This window comes from Mytilus californianus, unplaced genomic scaffold (assembly GCF_021869535.1).
Source record: "Mytilus californianus isolate M0D057914Y unplaced genomic scaffold, xbMytCali1.0.p SCAF_11, whole genome shotgun sequence".
In the NCBI taxonomy this organism is placed as follows: domain Eukaryota; kingdom Metazoa; phylum Mollusca; class Bivalvia; order Mytilida; family Mytilidae; genus Mytilus; species Mytilus californianus.
The window spans coordinates 55388452-55401946 of record NW_026262593.1 but is presented as its reverse complement, the minus strand read 5'-3'; the positions used below and the strand labels follow the sequence as shown (position 1 = coordinate 55401946).

The 13495-nt window shown below is 30.8% G+C and overlaps 1 long non-coding RNA gene across 1 annotated transcript; it reads left to right on the top strand.

The window, feature by feature from the left end:
• Window positions 1–1584: 1584 nt before the first annotated feature.
• Window positions 1585–12271, top strand: LOC127720361 (uncharacterized). Its single transcript, XR_007990705.1, has 4 exons — window positions 1585–1738; window positions 9479–9547; window positions 11585–11635; window positions 11869–12271. It is a non-coding gene; the product is annotated as an uncharacterized LOC127720361 (long non-coding RNA).
• Window positions 12272–13495: the final 1224 nt, after the last annotated feature.

The window sequence follows — 13495 nt, the reverse complement described above, 5'->3', positions numbered from 1 at the left end:
TAAAATCTTTTTTTTTAGTAGAACGATTAGAAAAACGGGTTTTGGAAGATAGCAAAGGGAAAATCAAAACTCATCAGTCGAAGAGAGACCGACAAAACCATAGCAAAAGAATGCAACTCGTAAAAAGTATATCGACACCACATAATAAACTTCACAGAAATTTGAAAATAAAATTTCACAAAAATCAATGCTAAAAGCACTAAAGAGAAATCAACACTTACTCCTTAAAAACAAAATATGGGTAAACATAGCATGAATCTCCATTATTCACTGCTTCATTGCTTCTCGTGTCATGAAAAATCTAGCTCGGTCTTGTTGTATATCTATTATGTATGTTTACACAATTTTGGCGGCTGTTTCCCAATTATTGCCATATTAATTAATCATGTCTGCTTGGGTTGCTCAACCAATTTTGTCAATATATCGGAACTATAAATAACTGTCATACATGTGGGGGTTTTGCTAGGTATAAAACAAGGTTTAATCCACCCTTTTCTTCGGCAATTAATGCCTGTACCAAGTCGTGAATATGACAGTTCTTTTCCATTCGTTTGTTGGATGATTTGATCTAGCATTTGAATTTGTCAGTTTTTTATGGACTTCCACCTTTTATTATTTACCTTGGAGTTCGGTATTTTTGTTTCTCTAATTCTTTGGCAATTTAACCTTTTCTGAATTTTTTATCATTTTTGGTATTTTCATTTCAATGAAGTCTTAATTGTATATTTATGCTATTTAACAGTAGTGTGGCAACATAAGCTATCGGTTTTTCAGGAAATTCTTTTCTGTGTAGATTGTTTGATATTGCAACAAATCTTTGGAGATCTTAAATTTAAGCTATATCCCTGTTTCCAATGAAGAATGCGCCTAAATACTACTTCAAACACAGCATTTATAATGGATACGTATTGATTCATATGATATAAATTTATATGCAGTGTCACATGTAGTTGTATTTCGAGAGTAAATGCCTTAGTGGACAATTAATACAGAATATTTCAAACTTCTGAAGTGTTTGCTTCATTTCATATTACCTAGCTCTTTCAGCATTTCTTTAAGGAATGACTGTAATATTTTTTCTGTCTATGAAGAAATAACATAAAAAATTTGGTGCACACTGAATAACCCGCGTAGCGGGTTATTTTAAAGTCTGCACCACATTTTCTATGTTATTTCGAATAGACAGAAAAAACATTACAGTCATTTCTTATAATTTAATTCTAAATTCCATTTTAAACCGGAGTAAATTATGAAAAAACGTTGACGACTTCACGGTCACATGATTAAATTATGTCTATGAGCTGATAAACAAAACACCGTCAGCCAATCAGAAGACGCGTTACATCCAAAATTAAATTATATCTGTATAATCTCTCTCTTACATTTTTGCATGGTGAATTTTGGGTGATTACAATTTCATAACAGTTACATTAATCACTTCATAAAGCACTTCATAAACTGCTTCATGATAGTTTTTTTTTTATTTAAATCTTAAACTTGATATATTTAATTTCAACCAATTAGACGTATGAAAGCTAAGTATGGTTTAATTTGATAGCGATTGATTCTTCCTATACACATGTATTTAAATAGATTTTAGGAAAGGAACACTATTATTGCAAATAGAGTTCGTCAAATCCTTATAAAATCTTTTTCATATTGTTTCCAGTCTTAAAAATCAAGATGAAATTATCTGGAGCCATATTATTTGTTGTAACAATCAACGGCCTTTCCGATGGTTAGTGAATTTGATAGTTATAGATTTACCTTATAATACATACAAACTTTTGTGAATCTGTAAACGACTGTTTACATTCAATGTTTTAGTTTTACTTACTTTGCCCTGCTGTGACTTACGTAAGGGGAAGTATACGTAATTGTCTGCTACAAGTAGAATTCGGGTTAAAAACTTGCGTCGTTATGGGGACACAGGATATCTTCATTACTACAAGAAAGGAAAAATGTTACCGCGTTGGACTCTCCGGAAAGCGTAGACCAACAGTGTAACGCAATAAGTATTTGTTATATCAACATGATCAACTATCTTGTTACATATGTTTTATAGAAACAATTCATGGTTTGATTTGAAATTGCCCGTGAAATATTAATACGATTTATCGTTTATTTTATGAGCAACCATTTGTACTAAACATGCCAGAGAAAACAATCATTCCATTGGTCTGCAAGTGTGTCACATGGTCTTTTACCTGGTTGCCCAACTTATCTGACGCCATTAAAAATCACGAATGAAACAGCGCGACGTGTCGATATTTCACTGTGAAAAAGAATTTAATATTGGCAATATATTCGTCTTTCTGCTAATCGTGGTGAATGTGTCCCTTATAAGCTTTATAAATGTTAAAATGCCTTATGTAATCGATTCCTTGCTACGGGTGGATAAAAACTTTTTAAAGTTAACAAATACGCTTTTAATAAGTAAAAATAGTTAATGGATTATGGAATCCCCAAATTCTTCATGTGACAGAAATGGTCTAAACTTGTGATAAGAGTAATACTTTATTATGTTCCCAAACATGTTACATTTAAAAAAATTTTAATTTTACCACTTATTATTCATTTTATATCATTATATGTTTATAAAACAGAACAGCCAAAAAAAAAATAAAATGCGGCTGATTGGAACCTGAGCAAAGCCGGGGAGAACATGAAAGTGGGTGATCGAACATGATTGTGATTGCGAACTATGTATACACGGATTCTACTTTTAACTTTAATTGCAGTCGTAACATTCTACAAGATAATACACAATTTTCGTATTCGTGTAAATGCTGAACAAATTTTGAAGAAATATTTTCCTTTAGGACTGCAAATCTGTTCTGCCGTCAAACATGAAATATCGTGTTTTGTCATTTTGGTGAAAAAGAGGAAGCGATCGGGACAGAACCTATAGCGAAATCAAGATAGAATTGTTGCGCATGCATGTGTGTAAACAAGTAAAAATGTTTCGGGTGTAAACAAGATCATGCGCGATACCTCTAATTTATAGCACAGGAAATGGTGAAAATGAATTTTAAAGAGATGCGGAAGATGCTGCTTATTTACTATGGGAGCATTGAAAATTAGTTAGTGTATTTTCCTATCAATTGGGTACGCTTGGAATACTTAACAAAATGACAGATATACAATCATGCTTTTCATACGACATGACACAACAGTGCTCTAGCGCAATGCGCTATAAGTTATGGCGACGTAGACTGTAGACATCAAAAACGTCGCATACATGTGTGTAAACCAGCAAAAATGATTTTGGGTGTAGAAATATCGTGCTTTGTCATGTGGGTGAAAAGAGCAAGCGTTCGATACAGGAACTATGGTGAAATAAAACAAGACAGAATTGTTGTGCATTGATGTTTGTAAACAAAAAAAATGGTTTGCGCAATATCTCTCATTTGTAGTACACGAAATGATGATAATGAATTTTAAAGCTATGCAGAAGATAAGGCTTACTTTTATTATCACGGAAGCATTTTAAATTAGTTAGTATATTTTACTTACAATTGGGTATGCTTGACATACTTAAAGAGGTGTTAAAACGCAAAAAACATGTCTGAATAATTTTAAAGTTCGAAATAGTCGCTGAAAAACGCAAAAAACACGATAAAATTTTAACTTGTAATTATCGAGATATTTGCAAAAATACTTTCTGTTCGTCATTTGCACACCTGAACGATCTAGTAAAACATGCTACTAACACCCTCTAATTCTACCCAACGGAAGTGACGTACAGTGGGTCACCCTGATCAAATACGTGTATTATATCGTATGTAAACAGATCAGCTCGCAAAGTAAAATAATAGTTTTGATATATATTGGTGACAATTACCAACCGAATCTACATTGAGAATATTGATATACAATTATCGAGGTTCAATAACTGCATAAATATTATAATCATATGTTTATAATCAGAAAAGTATTGAAAAAATTCCAAAAGCACAAATCAACCTATTTTTCTATAAAATATTTAAATGTGCATCCAAAAGTGGCAAAATAATGATTAATCAGTTTATTGATGGTGATCGCGTAATGGTAGAAGCAGAAGTAGAACCGTGCGTGTGAAGTTCCATGGCGGAGAAACAGCTTTTAAAATAGGACACTCCCAACACGTACTTCCAAAAGACGACGGAGGACGTAACCTTTTGATTTGTTGTTAAATCAAACTACGTGGGTTTTTCTAGGCTACAAAAAACTGCCATATGAGAAGTTCACTTTTCAGAAGAGGTTATATAGCCAGTTAAAAGGTTGAGGCTAAACTCATGTTATATCGTGACATGTGATTGCGATAATTAGAACAGAGACATTTATCTGATTGCAGACACATGTGTATAAATTTCTCTGCTATAATGTACATTTCTACTTTCTTTAAAATGTTCTTACTTACTTACCGACGGACTTAAGTAACAGCAGCATTTCAAAATTATATGAGATTATTCTCCTGATAATGTGAAGAATTGCGTACTGTCAGTCACAGTAATCTGCTTGACTTGTTTAGAAACCTGAATATGTATTCAACGAGCTATTTCCACAAAAATGAAATACTGGAGAGACTTGTAATTGACCTATACAGAAATTTAAAAATCAAATAAAAGTTTACAATGGAAATCAGTATAAGTATATATGATTGTCATAGGGTTTCCCATAGTCCTTAGACCTAATGTAAGAATATTGTTATATACTAATGTTATATCAGGTCCCAGCATAGTCCTACATAAGGACAAATGTAGGACAGAAAGTCACAGTAAAAAAAATCACAATTAAGTTTTGAGTTTATTCTTTTTTTGAATAAGAAAACATTTATTTTCAAAAAGCTTTTTGTATTTTCCCTAACTTTTATATATGTGGCAACTTTGTAAAAAAATTTATTCTGAAAAAATCAATAATGAGAAAATAATTGTTAAGATAACAATTTGTCAAAGTGGCTTGATACTTAAATGGTTTCACGGTGCCAATTAATATATCCTTTGCATGCATAGAATTTGACAACTCTTCATTACTCAAGGTTTATGAACAATTTCATAAACTGTAAAATGCATATATGAAAAAAAAAAAGAATTTCAATAAAAAAATTTTATGTATTCAAACAATAATAAACAAATAGTATGTGTGACTTTTTGTCCTATCAAATTTTTGACTTTTTGTCCTATCAAATTTTTGACTTTCAGTCCGCGTTTGCCATATTATACAATTGTAATCTATGTCTGTGTCCTAACAACAAAAACCTCTGAAATAAAATCTTTAGAAAAACGGGTGTGCATTCCCAAATTACTTATGTCCTAAATCCTAAATGTTATGATTACACCAAAAATTTTGTTTGTTAAATAAAAACATTATAATATACTGTCCTTAAGGTTTTGAAATATTGACCTTTTCTTTCATTTGAAAATTTAAGCAATGACAATTAAATAAATAAACAATAAAAATATTAATCCTCTCGGTCACTTTTTGATCCAGGTAATTAAGACAGTCCGTATTTTGACACCTATTGATAAGTAAACATCCTGTATGGTAATAAAGATCAAACAGGGTAAACAGTAGCTATTATCCCGCCACTCAGGTAATTAACAAATTGGCCATGCAGAAATGCCACCTGTTGTTTATAAATTGATGAACTTTATAGTTTGATAATTAATATTATTAGAAAGGTATAGTGAAAACCCGTATTTTAACTTTAACTTTAATTTTTATAACATGGAAAAGAAGCCCGACCGTCATATCTTGTCAAGATGTTATGCTACTTCACGTACATGTAAACATATACAATATTTATCCTCGACTCAAAAATTTTTTTAAATTTTTATTAATAGATAGAATATAGTATATTGACCGTTAATTTTTCTCTGTCCTACGATCAGGAACATTGTTTTTAGTTGAAAACTCAATGTTGAATTACCCAAACCTCATCCCGCCCTTTTTTTCAATTGAAACACATTATTAAAACATTTCCCTTCTGCAACATATTTTTTTCCTTTTGATAAATTAGTCATAATAAAGAATGAGCTTGGAAGGTGTAACGAAATTCATTGGCAGTGCTTTTTAATCAGCGATCAGGAGAAAGTTCATTAATAATCAACGTTTAGATAAGCCGAAGAAGTAACCAACTGTGCGTCACTTCCGGTAGATTTATTGTTAGTGCTGTTTCCGGAAGTAGCGTTGATTGGATTTTCCTAAGGTAAAAAAACTTAACACGCAATTATCACTGTAATTAGTGGACCAAATTGCATCGGTTTTTTGCATTTTTGATCATCTATTTCGACCTTTTAGATAAGAGTTACTTGTTATGTGTGTTTGAGTACCTCTTTAATAAAATAGCAGATACACAATCATGCTTTTCATACGGCATGGCACAACAGTGCTCTAGCGCAATAGCGTTATAAGTTATTTTGGCGTAAACTGTATACATCAAAAACGTCGTCGAAATATTTTCCTTTTTTCCGCTACATCATAACTTGAATTCATTATAGCTAGGTTAACAAGGACTTGCTTTGCTCCGATATTGTCGTCATGCATTTTTAAATCTTTTTTTTTTATTCTGTGAACTCGTTAACTGGAGAATCTTAATAATGTAAAAATATCTGCCGATTTTCATGACTTAGAATGAAAGTCTTATACCTACCTTTTTAATCGTGGAAAGGGAGACCCCAAATTCATAACGGCCATTTATGATAAAAGGACTGAAAAGGATAATGCCTGACTATGAAACATGAAATTATGCTCAAATAATACACAAGAATCAATCTGAGCTGTCTGATTGACCTTTTTAGCACCTTTAGATCTTTCTAATGAACACTAGATTTCTCTTCAAAGTGCAGTAAAATCAGATTCAAAATGTACATTAAGGGTTTTTTTATGTTGCAAAAACACAAAAGAACAAAAGGATAAGCAGAGGAAATGTTCAATAAAAAAGGGTCTGGATGGGGTTTCAGAATAGAGAATAATAGGCATCAGTGCAAAATAAAGGGTTAAAAAACAAAACAATAGACAAACTAGACAAACAAATAAGAATAGAGAATAATAATGGGGCGTACAATTATTCAGAACAGAGAATAATGTGCAAAATGAATATAGCATAGAGGAAATGATCTAAAAAGTAAGAGAATAAAGAAATGAGGGACAACCTTATACATAATTCCTGAAAATTAAGTAATTAGATATAATCACTAAAGTAACCAGTGATTATACACAATCCCTGAAAATTTCAGGGATTATACATAATTCCTAATTCTACAAATCATTTATCAACAAGGTCTTGGTTTCTTCCGATGAATCTTTTTTTAGAAAGTATTTAATTAAATTGCCTTTTTGTCATGTAACTATGAATTAATTTTCAATAACTTTCAATAACATTTAATTGTTGATTTGACATTTTAATCAATTTTGGTTTTTCTGATGCACTCGCATATCATGATTGAAACAGGATTTATTTATTAGTCGTATTTGGCTTTGAACTAGCTTTCAGTAACTGCGAGTTCTCTTATTTCTATGCTTTGTTTTATATTAGTTGTTTTTGTTCTTATGTTGTGCTGTCCCAGGTTAGGGGAGGATTGCAGATTGAGCAATCACAAACATGTTGAGCCCCGCCACATTCTGTATGTGCCTGTCCTAAGTCAAGAGCCTGTAGTTTAGTGGTTGTCGTTGGTTCATGTCTGTCATATTTGTTGTTCGTTAGTATTTTTGTTAAATCAGGCCCTTGGTTTTCTCTTTTGTATTGTTTCAAATTTTTCATGTTGAGGCCTTTTATGACCGACTATTAGATATAGATTTTGTCATTTTTGAAGGCCGTACTGTTGCCTATGATTGCTTACATACATTCATTTGCACTCTGGTGGATAATTGTCTCATAGGTAGTCAAACCACACCTCCTTATTGTTTTATAAACAATCTTAAAATAATGAACAAAACCAATTAAATTATTGACATGATTGACATTCTAACAATTTATCACAATTTAAGGCGCTTGAAATTTCCAGTCACGTAACTAATATTTCAATATAAAACTGCGTCTTTATTAAAATGCCAAAGGCAAATTTGTATATTAAAACATTATAAATGTATGCTAAATTCTATTTGGGTGAATATAATTATAAAAACACCTTCTACATTTTTATAGCTAGCAGTCAAAACATACAAGAATGGAATCCAATATACTTGACAACTTTTACTTGCCAAAAGACAAGTCTGAAAAATACTATCATTGATATCCTTTAATAAGTGGAAGCTTGAAAGTTATTTTAAATTTTGTGACTTACATGAGGGTAAAGAAAGAAAACCTTAAAATCTATAGTGGATATTTTTAGCAAAATAATGAAATTTTAAGAAAAATATTTTAAGAAAAAACATTATATTCATTTGAATTAAAATATATATCTGCTAAATATATATATATATATATATATATATATATATATATATATATATATATATATATATATATATATATATATATATATATATATATTTAAAAAAAGAAAACATCAATCAAAGAATAATTTAATGATATATTCAAGTATAAATTACACAGTTGAAAATGGCCAAATACGGAATATTGTTTTCACATCATAATATGTATATTTGATTCAATCACGCTACAAGTAAACCTTTTTGAAAAACTCCAAATATTTTAGAAAATTAATCGAAAAGGCCAAATAAAAGAATCATGTGTCAAATTAAATAAAGAAAGGTCGAGTGAATTGCAAATTATTTTAGAGCATCAACTAAAACTAGTCAAAAATCTATGCATACCAATTAGGGTCAGACATGCAAATGAGAGAAATGTTAAATAGTGCCCATATGGAAGTTTCATTTTAGCAGGTTGTCAATTTTATCCTATATGATATAGCTATTATATGTTTTAGGACAAAAGTCATTGAAATGTAATTTATTACATTGGCAATATAATTTAAATACGTTAACTCACATTTAAAAATAAATGTAATTGTACTGTAATTGATTTCTTAACCGTGTAATTGGCCACGTAAGAAAAAATACTGTACTCGTTTTCATTTAAATGATTGATGAAAATAATGGGTAACAAAATGAAAATATTGCAAAACATTCAGATATATGTATCTGAAACCTTTAAACTTGTTTAAGGGAAAACTCTTCCCAGAGTATCAAAAAATCCATTATGCCCAACACTTGTTTCTAAACTATGCAACACTTATTTTTGTCAGTCAAACCTTGAAAAAAAGCTGATTGGATATGTAAAATCAAGTTGCTTTTGTTTATCGACGGTTTTTTTTTTTCATTGTGTTCATATCCTCTTGATTCTTAGTATTTCTGCCTTTCAACTCGTCAGAAATTTTAGATGTCAGGTAGAGACATAGAGGAAACGTCAAATATCGCTACTGCAACAAAAGGGTGAACAAAATGCTTAATCAGCTTTCTAAACGCTAAATGATGTTTATTTGTTGTACACCATGGATCGAGATCCAGATCAAATTTTTTTTTTTCTTTTCAGCCTTCCAACTTTCGAAAGACGCAAAAGGTGAAAATGCCCTGGTTCTCAATGAGACAACAGATAAAAATGGTAGTATTTACAATCACCGAATGCATATTGTTTCCTTGAATTTTATTGTCATAGTATATAATTTTTATAGCTTGTTAGCATTTCAATATTGATAAAGTATTTTATGAAAGAACAAAATATTTTGTGCAATAAAAAACCAGAAAACCAGGGGTTATTTTTAGTAGTACTTGTATTCCGAAGGTCAGTTACTTTAAAGGTAGTTTGAAAATTGGTATGTAGAAATGTGATACATGTACAATTTAGGATATACCTGGTTTCTATGAAATCAAACTTAAGATAAAATGTTAAGAAAGCTGTGAAAATTGAAAAATTTGGTTGAATAGATAGGGATTTTGAATTGGTGGTCTGACACCTTTATAGCGAAAAGCGGTGAAACCAAAAAATTAGAAAACAATTGATTTTTTGGTCCTAACTGATCATTTGAAATGCAAGTAGCCACATTTCAACCTTTTTTGGGGGGTTAAAAAGACACGAATTGCAAAATTAGAGCCATAAACCTGAATTTGTGCTATTTTTAGCTTTTCCCACCCATACAATATGAATTCATATAAAAAATGTCTGAAATTGTTATGAATGCACAGTAAATTGTTTCTATAGTATTAAACATTAAAACATAGGTTGTTTACTACCAAAAAAAATTGTCGTCATGAAGACTTTATCAGGTAATTTGATTTTTATCTGTTATGTCATTGCGTCATTCTATGTATTTGGCAGATAGCATAGCTTAATGTAAACACTGCATAAATTCACCCCAATTCCATAAATTGTCTCAAATGAAAGTTTTCGACTTTAAATTTTATTGACTGATAGTAAATAAAAATTGTTTCATGAGCATAACTGCATTATTGATCAATTAATAGTCCATTACTGACATCTGATGAAAAAGGGGGGGGGGGGTCAATATTCCTTGACACTTCAAAACCTTTGATTTTTCACTGAACTCATTGTAAAAGTTGTGCAAAGTCTTTAAAGCAGTAAGACTAACAAGGGAAAATCAACCAAAATTGATCTTGATATTGAAAGTTTATGTTCCTGTAGTCTGAAATTAAATTTCAAGTATTTCTATTAAAGTCATATTTTACAGTCAATTTAAATTGAGCTGTGAATTTTGCAATATAAGTCGCATTATACTCAGATAGGATTTTTTTTTACTACAAATTGACCAAGGATTATGAATAAAGCAAAACAAAAGACTTCTGATAACATTTTTTGTCTCTTTAGGTGTCAGACCACCAATTCACTCCCTCCAATTTAGAACGTATGTAAAAGTAGCCCTACTCTGACACATCATAGTGCTTTTAATGTCATTGTTTACTTAAACTAACTATCACATTTGCAGAAATGAAACTTTTGGTAAAAGAAAAATATATTTAGATCATTTTGGGCTAAAATTTACTTGTCTATGAGTTTGCATTAAAAATTGAGGATTAATGCGCTCCATAGTATACTTATTTAAGATTTCCAGAAAACCAGGGGTTATTTTTAGTATTACTTGTGTTCCGAAGGTCAGTTCTTTCTTGTAAGACTTTAAAGGTAGGTTGAAAATTGGCATGTAGAAATGTGATGCATGTACAATTCCGGATATACCTGGTTTCTATGAAATTAAACTTAAGGTAAAATGTTTAGAAAGCTGTGAAAATTGCTAAATTTGGTTGAATAGATAGGGATTTTGAATTGGTGGTCTGACACCTTTTACTCTATTATTTCCTGCTTCATTGCTAATCATGTCATGTAAAAATCCAATCTAATTAAAATCAAATCCTTGGGTTTTAATGAGATTTATAAAAATCAAGTTATAGAAATACACTAAATATTAAAGGGAAGAAGAGATTGTTGCTATGGCAAATGACATATATCTACGGTCATCTGTGACACGTATAATCCGTAACTGTCAAATCAATATAATGACACCCATTATTTTACTTTCGTGAAAATGACTGCAAGATTACATGAACATTATACAACGTAAGATGTATATTAAAACACTATATCTCGATTCGTCTTTTAATATTAAAATTCAAAATGGTTTTTTTTCAGGATTTCTTCGAGAAAATAGATTGCGAAAAAGGTCTAGTTCAGATGACGTTGGTATGTGAAACAAAAATTTCTAAAATGCATGAGTTGTACCTGTTAGAGTAAATATAATCACCGACACGTTCATACTTAGCTGTTTATGAAAACTTCAACAAATGCGCTTCATACTGAAATCCGAATTATGTTGCTGAGTGACTTATATATGATGCATGTTTCTGAAGTCCAATTAAATGATATGTATGAAACTATTAAATATAACTTACAAATATTAACCCTGTATGTTGTAGATATCAAAGCAGTTGATATGTCTTTATCTTTGCAACGTCAAACAATACAATATGCAAGACAGGGTACAGATCGTTTTAGCAGTAGGGCCGATATTGCAGAATATATTAAGGACAACCTAGATGGACATGGTGGCGGAAAGTATCATTGCATTGTTGGAACATCTTTTGGGTACTCCATTACGTTTCATCAGAGATATTATTTTTATTTCAAACTGGGTGATTATTACATATTGGTATTCAGACATTGACAAATATATATGCCAAAAGCTTAATACGTGAAACTGTGACTTCATAACATTAACTGCTTGTTCAGTTACCAAATGTCATTTTAGCAACATTTCGTATAGTATCTATTATTTTCCCTGTATACTGTTTATAACTAATAAAACATTTTTAAAATACATTCTTTGTGACTGTTAGTTGTAATTTTTAAGCAAAATAAAAATATTAACAAAATGGTTGACCTCTAATGAAGTTGCCATGTAGTATGCCATTCCGTTTTCATGAGACTGTAATGTTCGGGAAATAGTGAGATCCTCTTAAAATGTACTGAATTACAAAAAAATTACTGCTGTAAAGTATGTCAATCTGATAAATCTGAAAGTAGTATACCAAAATCAGAAAAGATATATTAAGTCAATTGCTTTATTTATAGATATTGTCTTACTGGGCATCTTTCTGCCTTTAAAGTTTCTTTCAATCTATGATAGTTTTCAAGATAATATGCAACAACTCTAAAAAAATGGTAAAAATCTTCATTAAAGGTAAAGTACTCCAATAAGGAGCCGACTAATGATATCGGCAATGAAACATGTAGATTTGTCTTGCTTATCAGTTTTGCTATATAAAGTGTATGTCTAGTCTATCTGTTATAATTTTCAAGATTATACGCACAAAATGAAAAATAAATATTGGTAAAATTCTTCATTTAAGGTCAATAATTCCAACAAAAAGTCGTCTGACAGTTTTGTTGCAAAAGGACAGAGAATGGATCTCATCATTTTTCACATTTAGTCCAAGACCGATTTTCTCTATTTATAGTGGTTATCATGATAATTACAAAACCCCAGGGCATATGCTCTATTTTTAACCATGTCAGCCATGTTAGTTGGTAGGCGGGGTCATTCGACTGATTTTTTAAACTAGATATTCCAATGATGATTGTGGTCCATATACAAATAAGGAGATGAGGTATGATTGCCAATGAGACAACTATCCACCAAAGTTTAAACAAAGTCGATGTAAGCACTCATAGGCAACCGTACGGCCTTAAACAATGAGAAAAACCCATACTGTATAGTCGGCTGTAAAAGGCCCCGACATGAAAAATATGAAACAATACAATTGAGAAAACTATCGGTATAATTTATAACATAACAATTAAAGAAAAACAAATATGACAGACATGAACCAACGACAACCACTGAACTACAAGCTCCTGACTAAGGACAGGCACATAAAGAATGTGGCAGGGTTAAACATGTTTGTGAGCGCTCATCCCTCTCACTAAGTTTGTTTAAATTTGGTTTTAATTTAAGTAATGAACAGTAGTTATGTTTTACAGCCTTTCATGAGAAGTTCTTTTATTTAGGTACGATTATATTTCTGTTCATGAGCGTGTTGTACT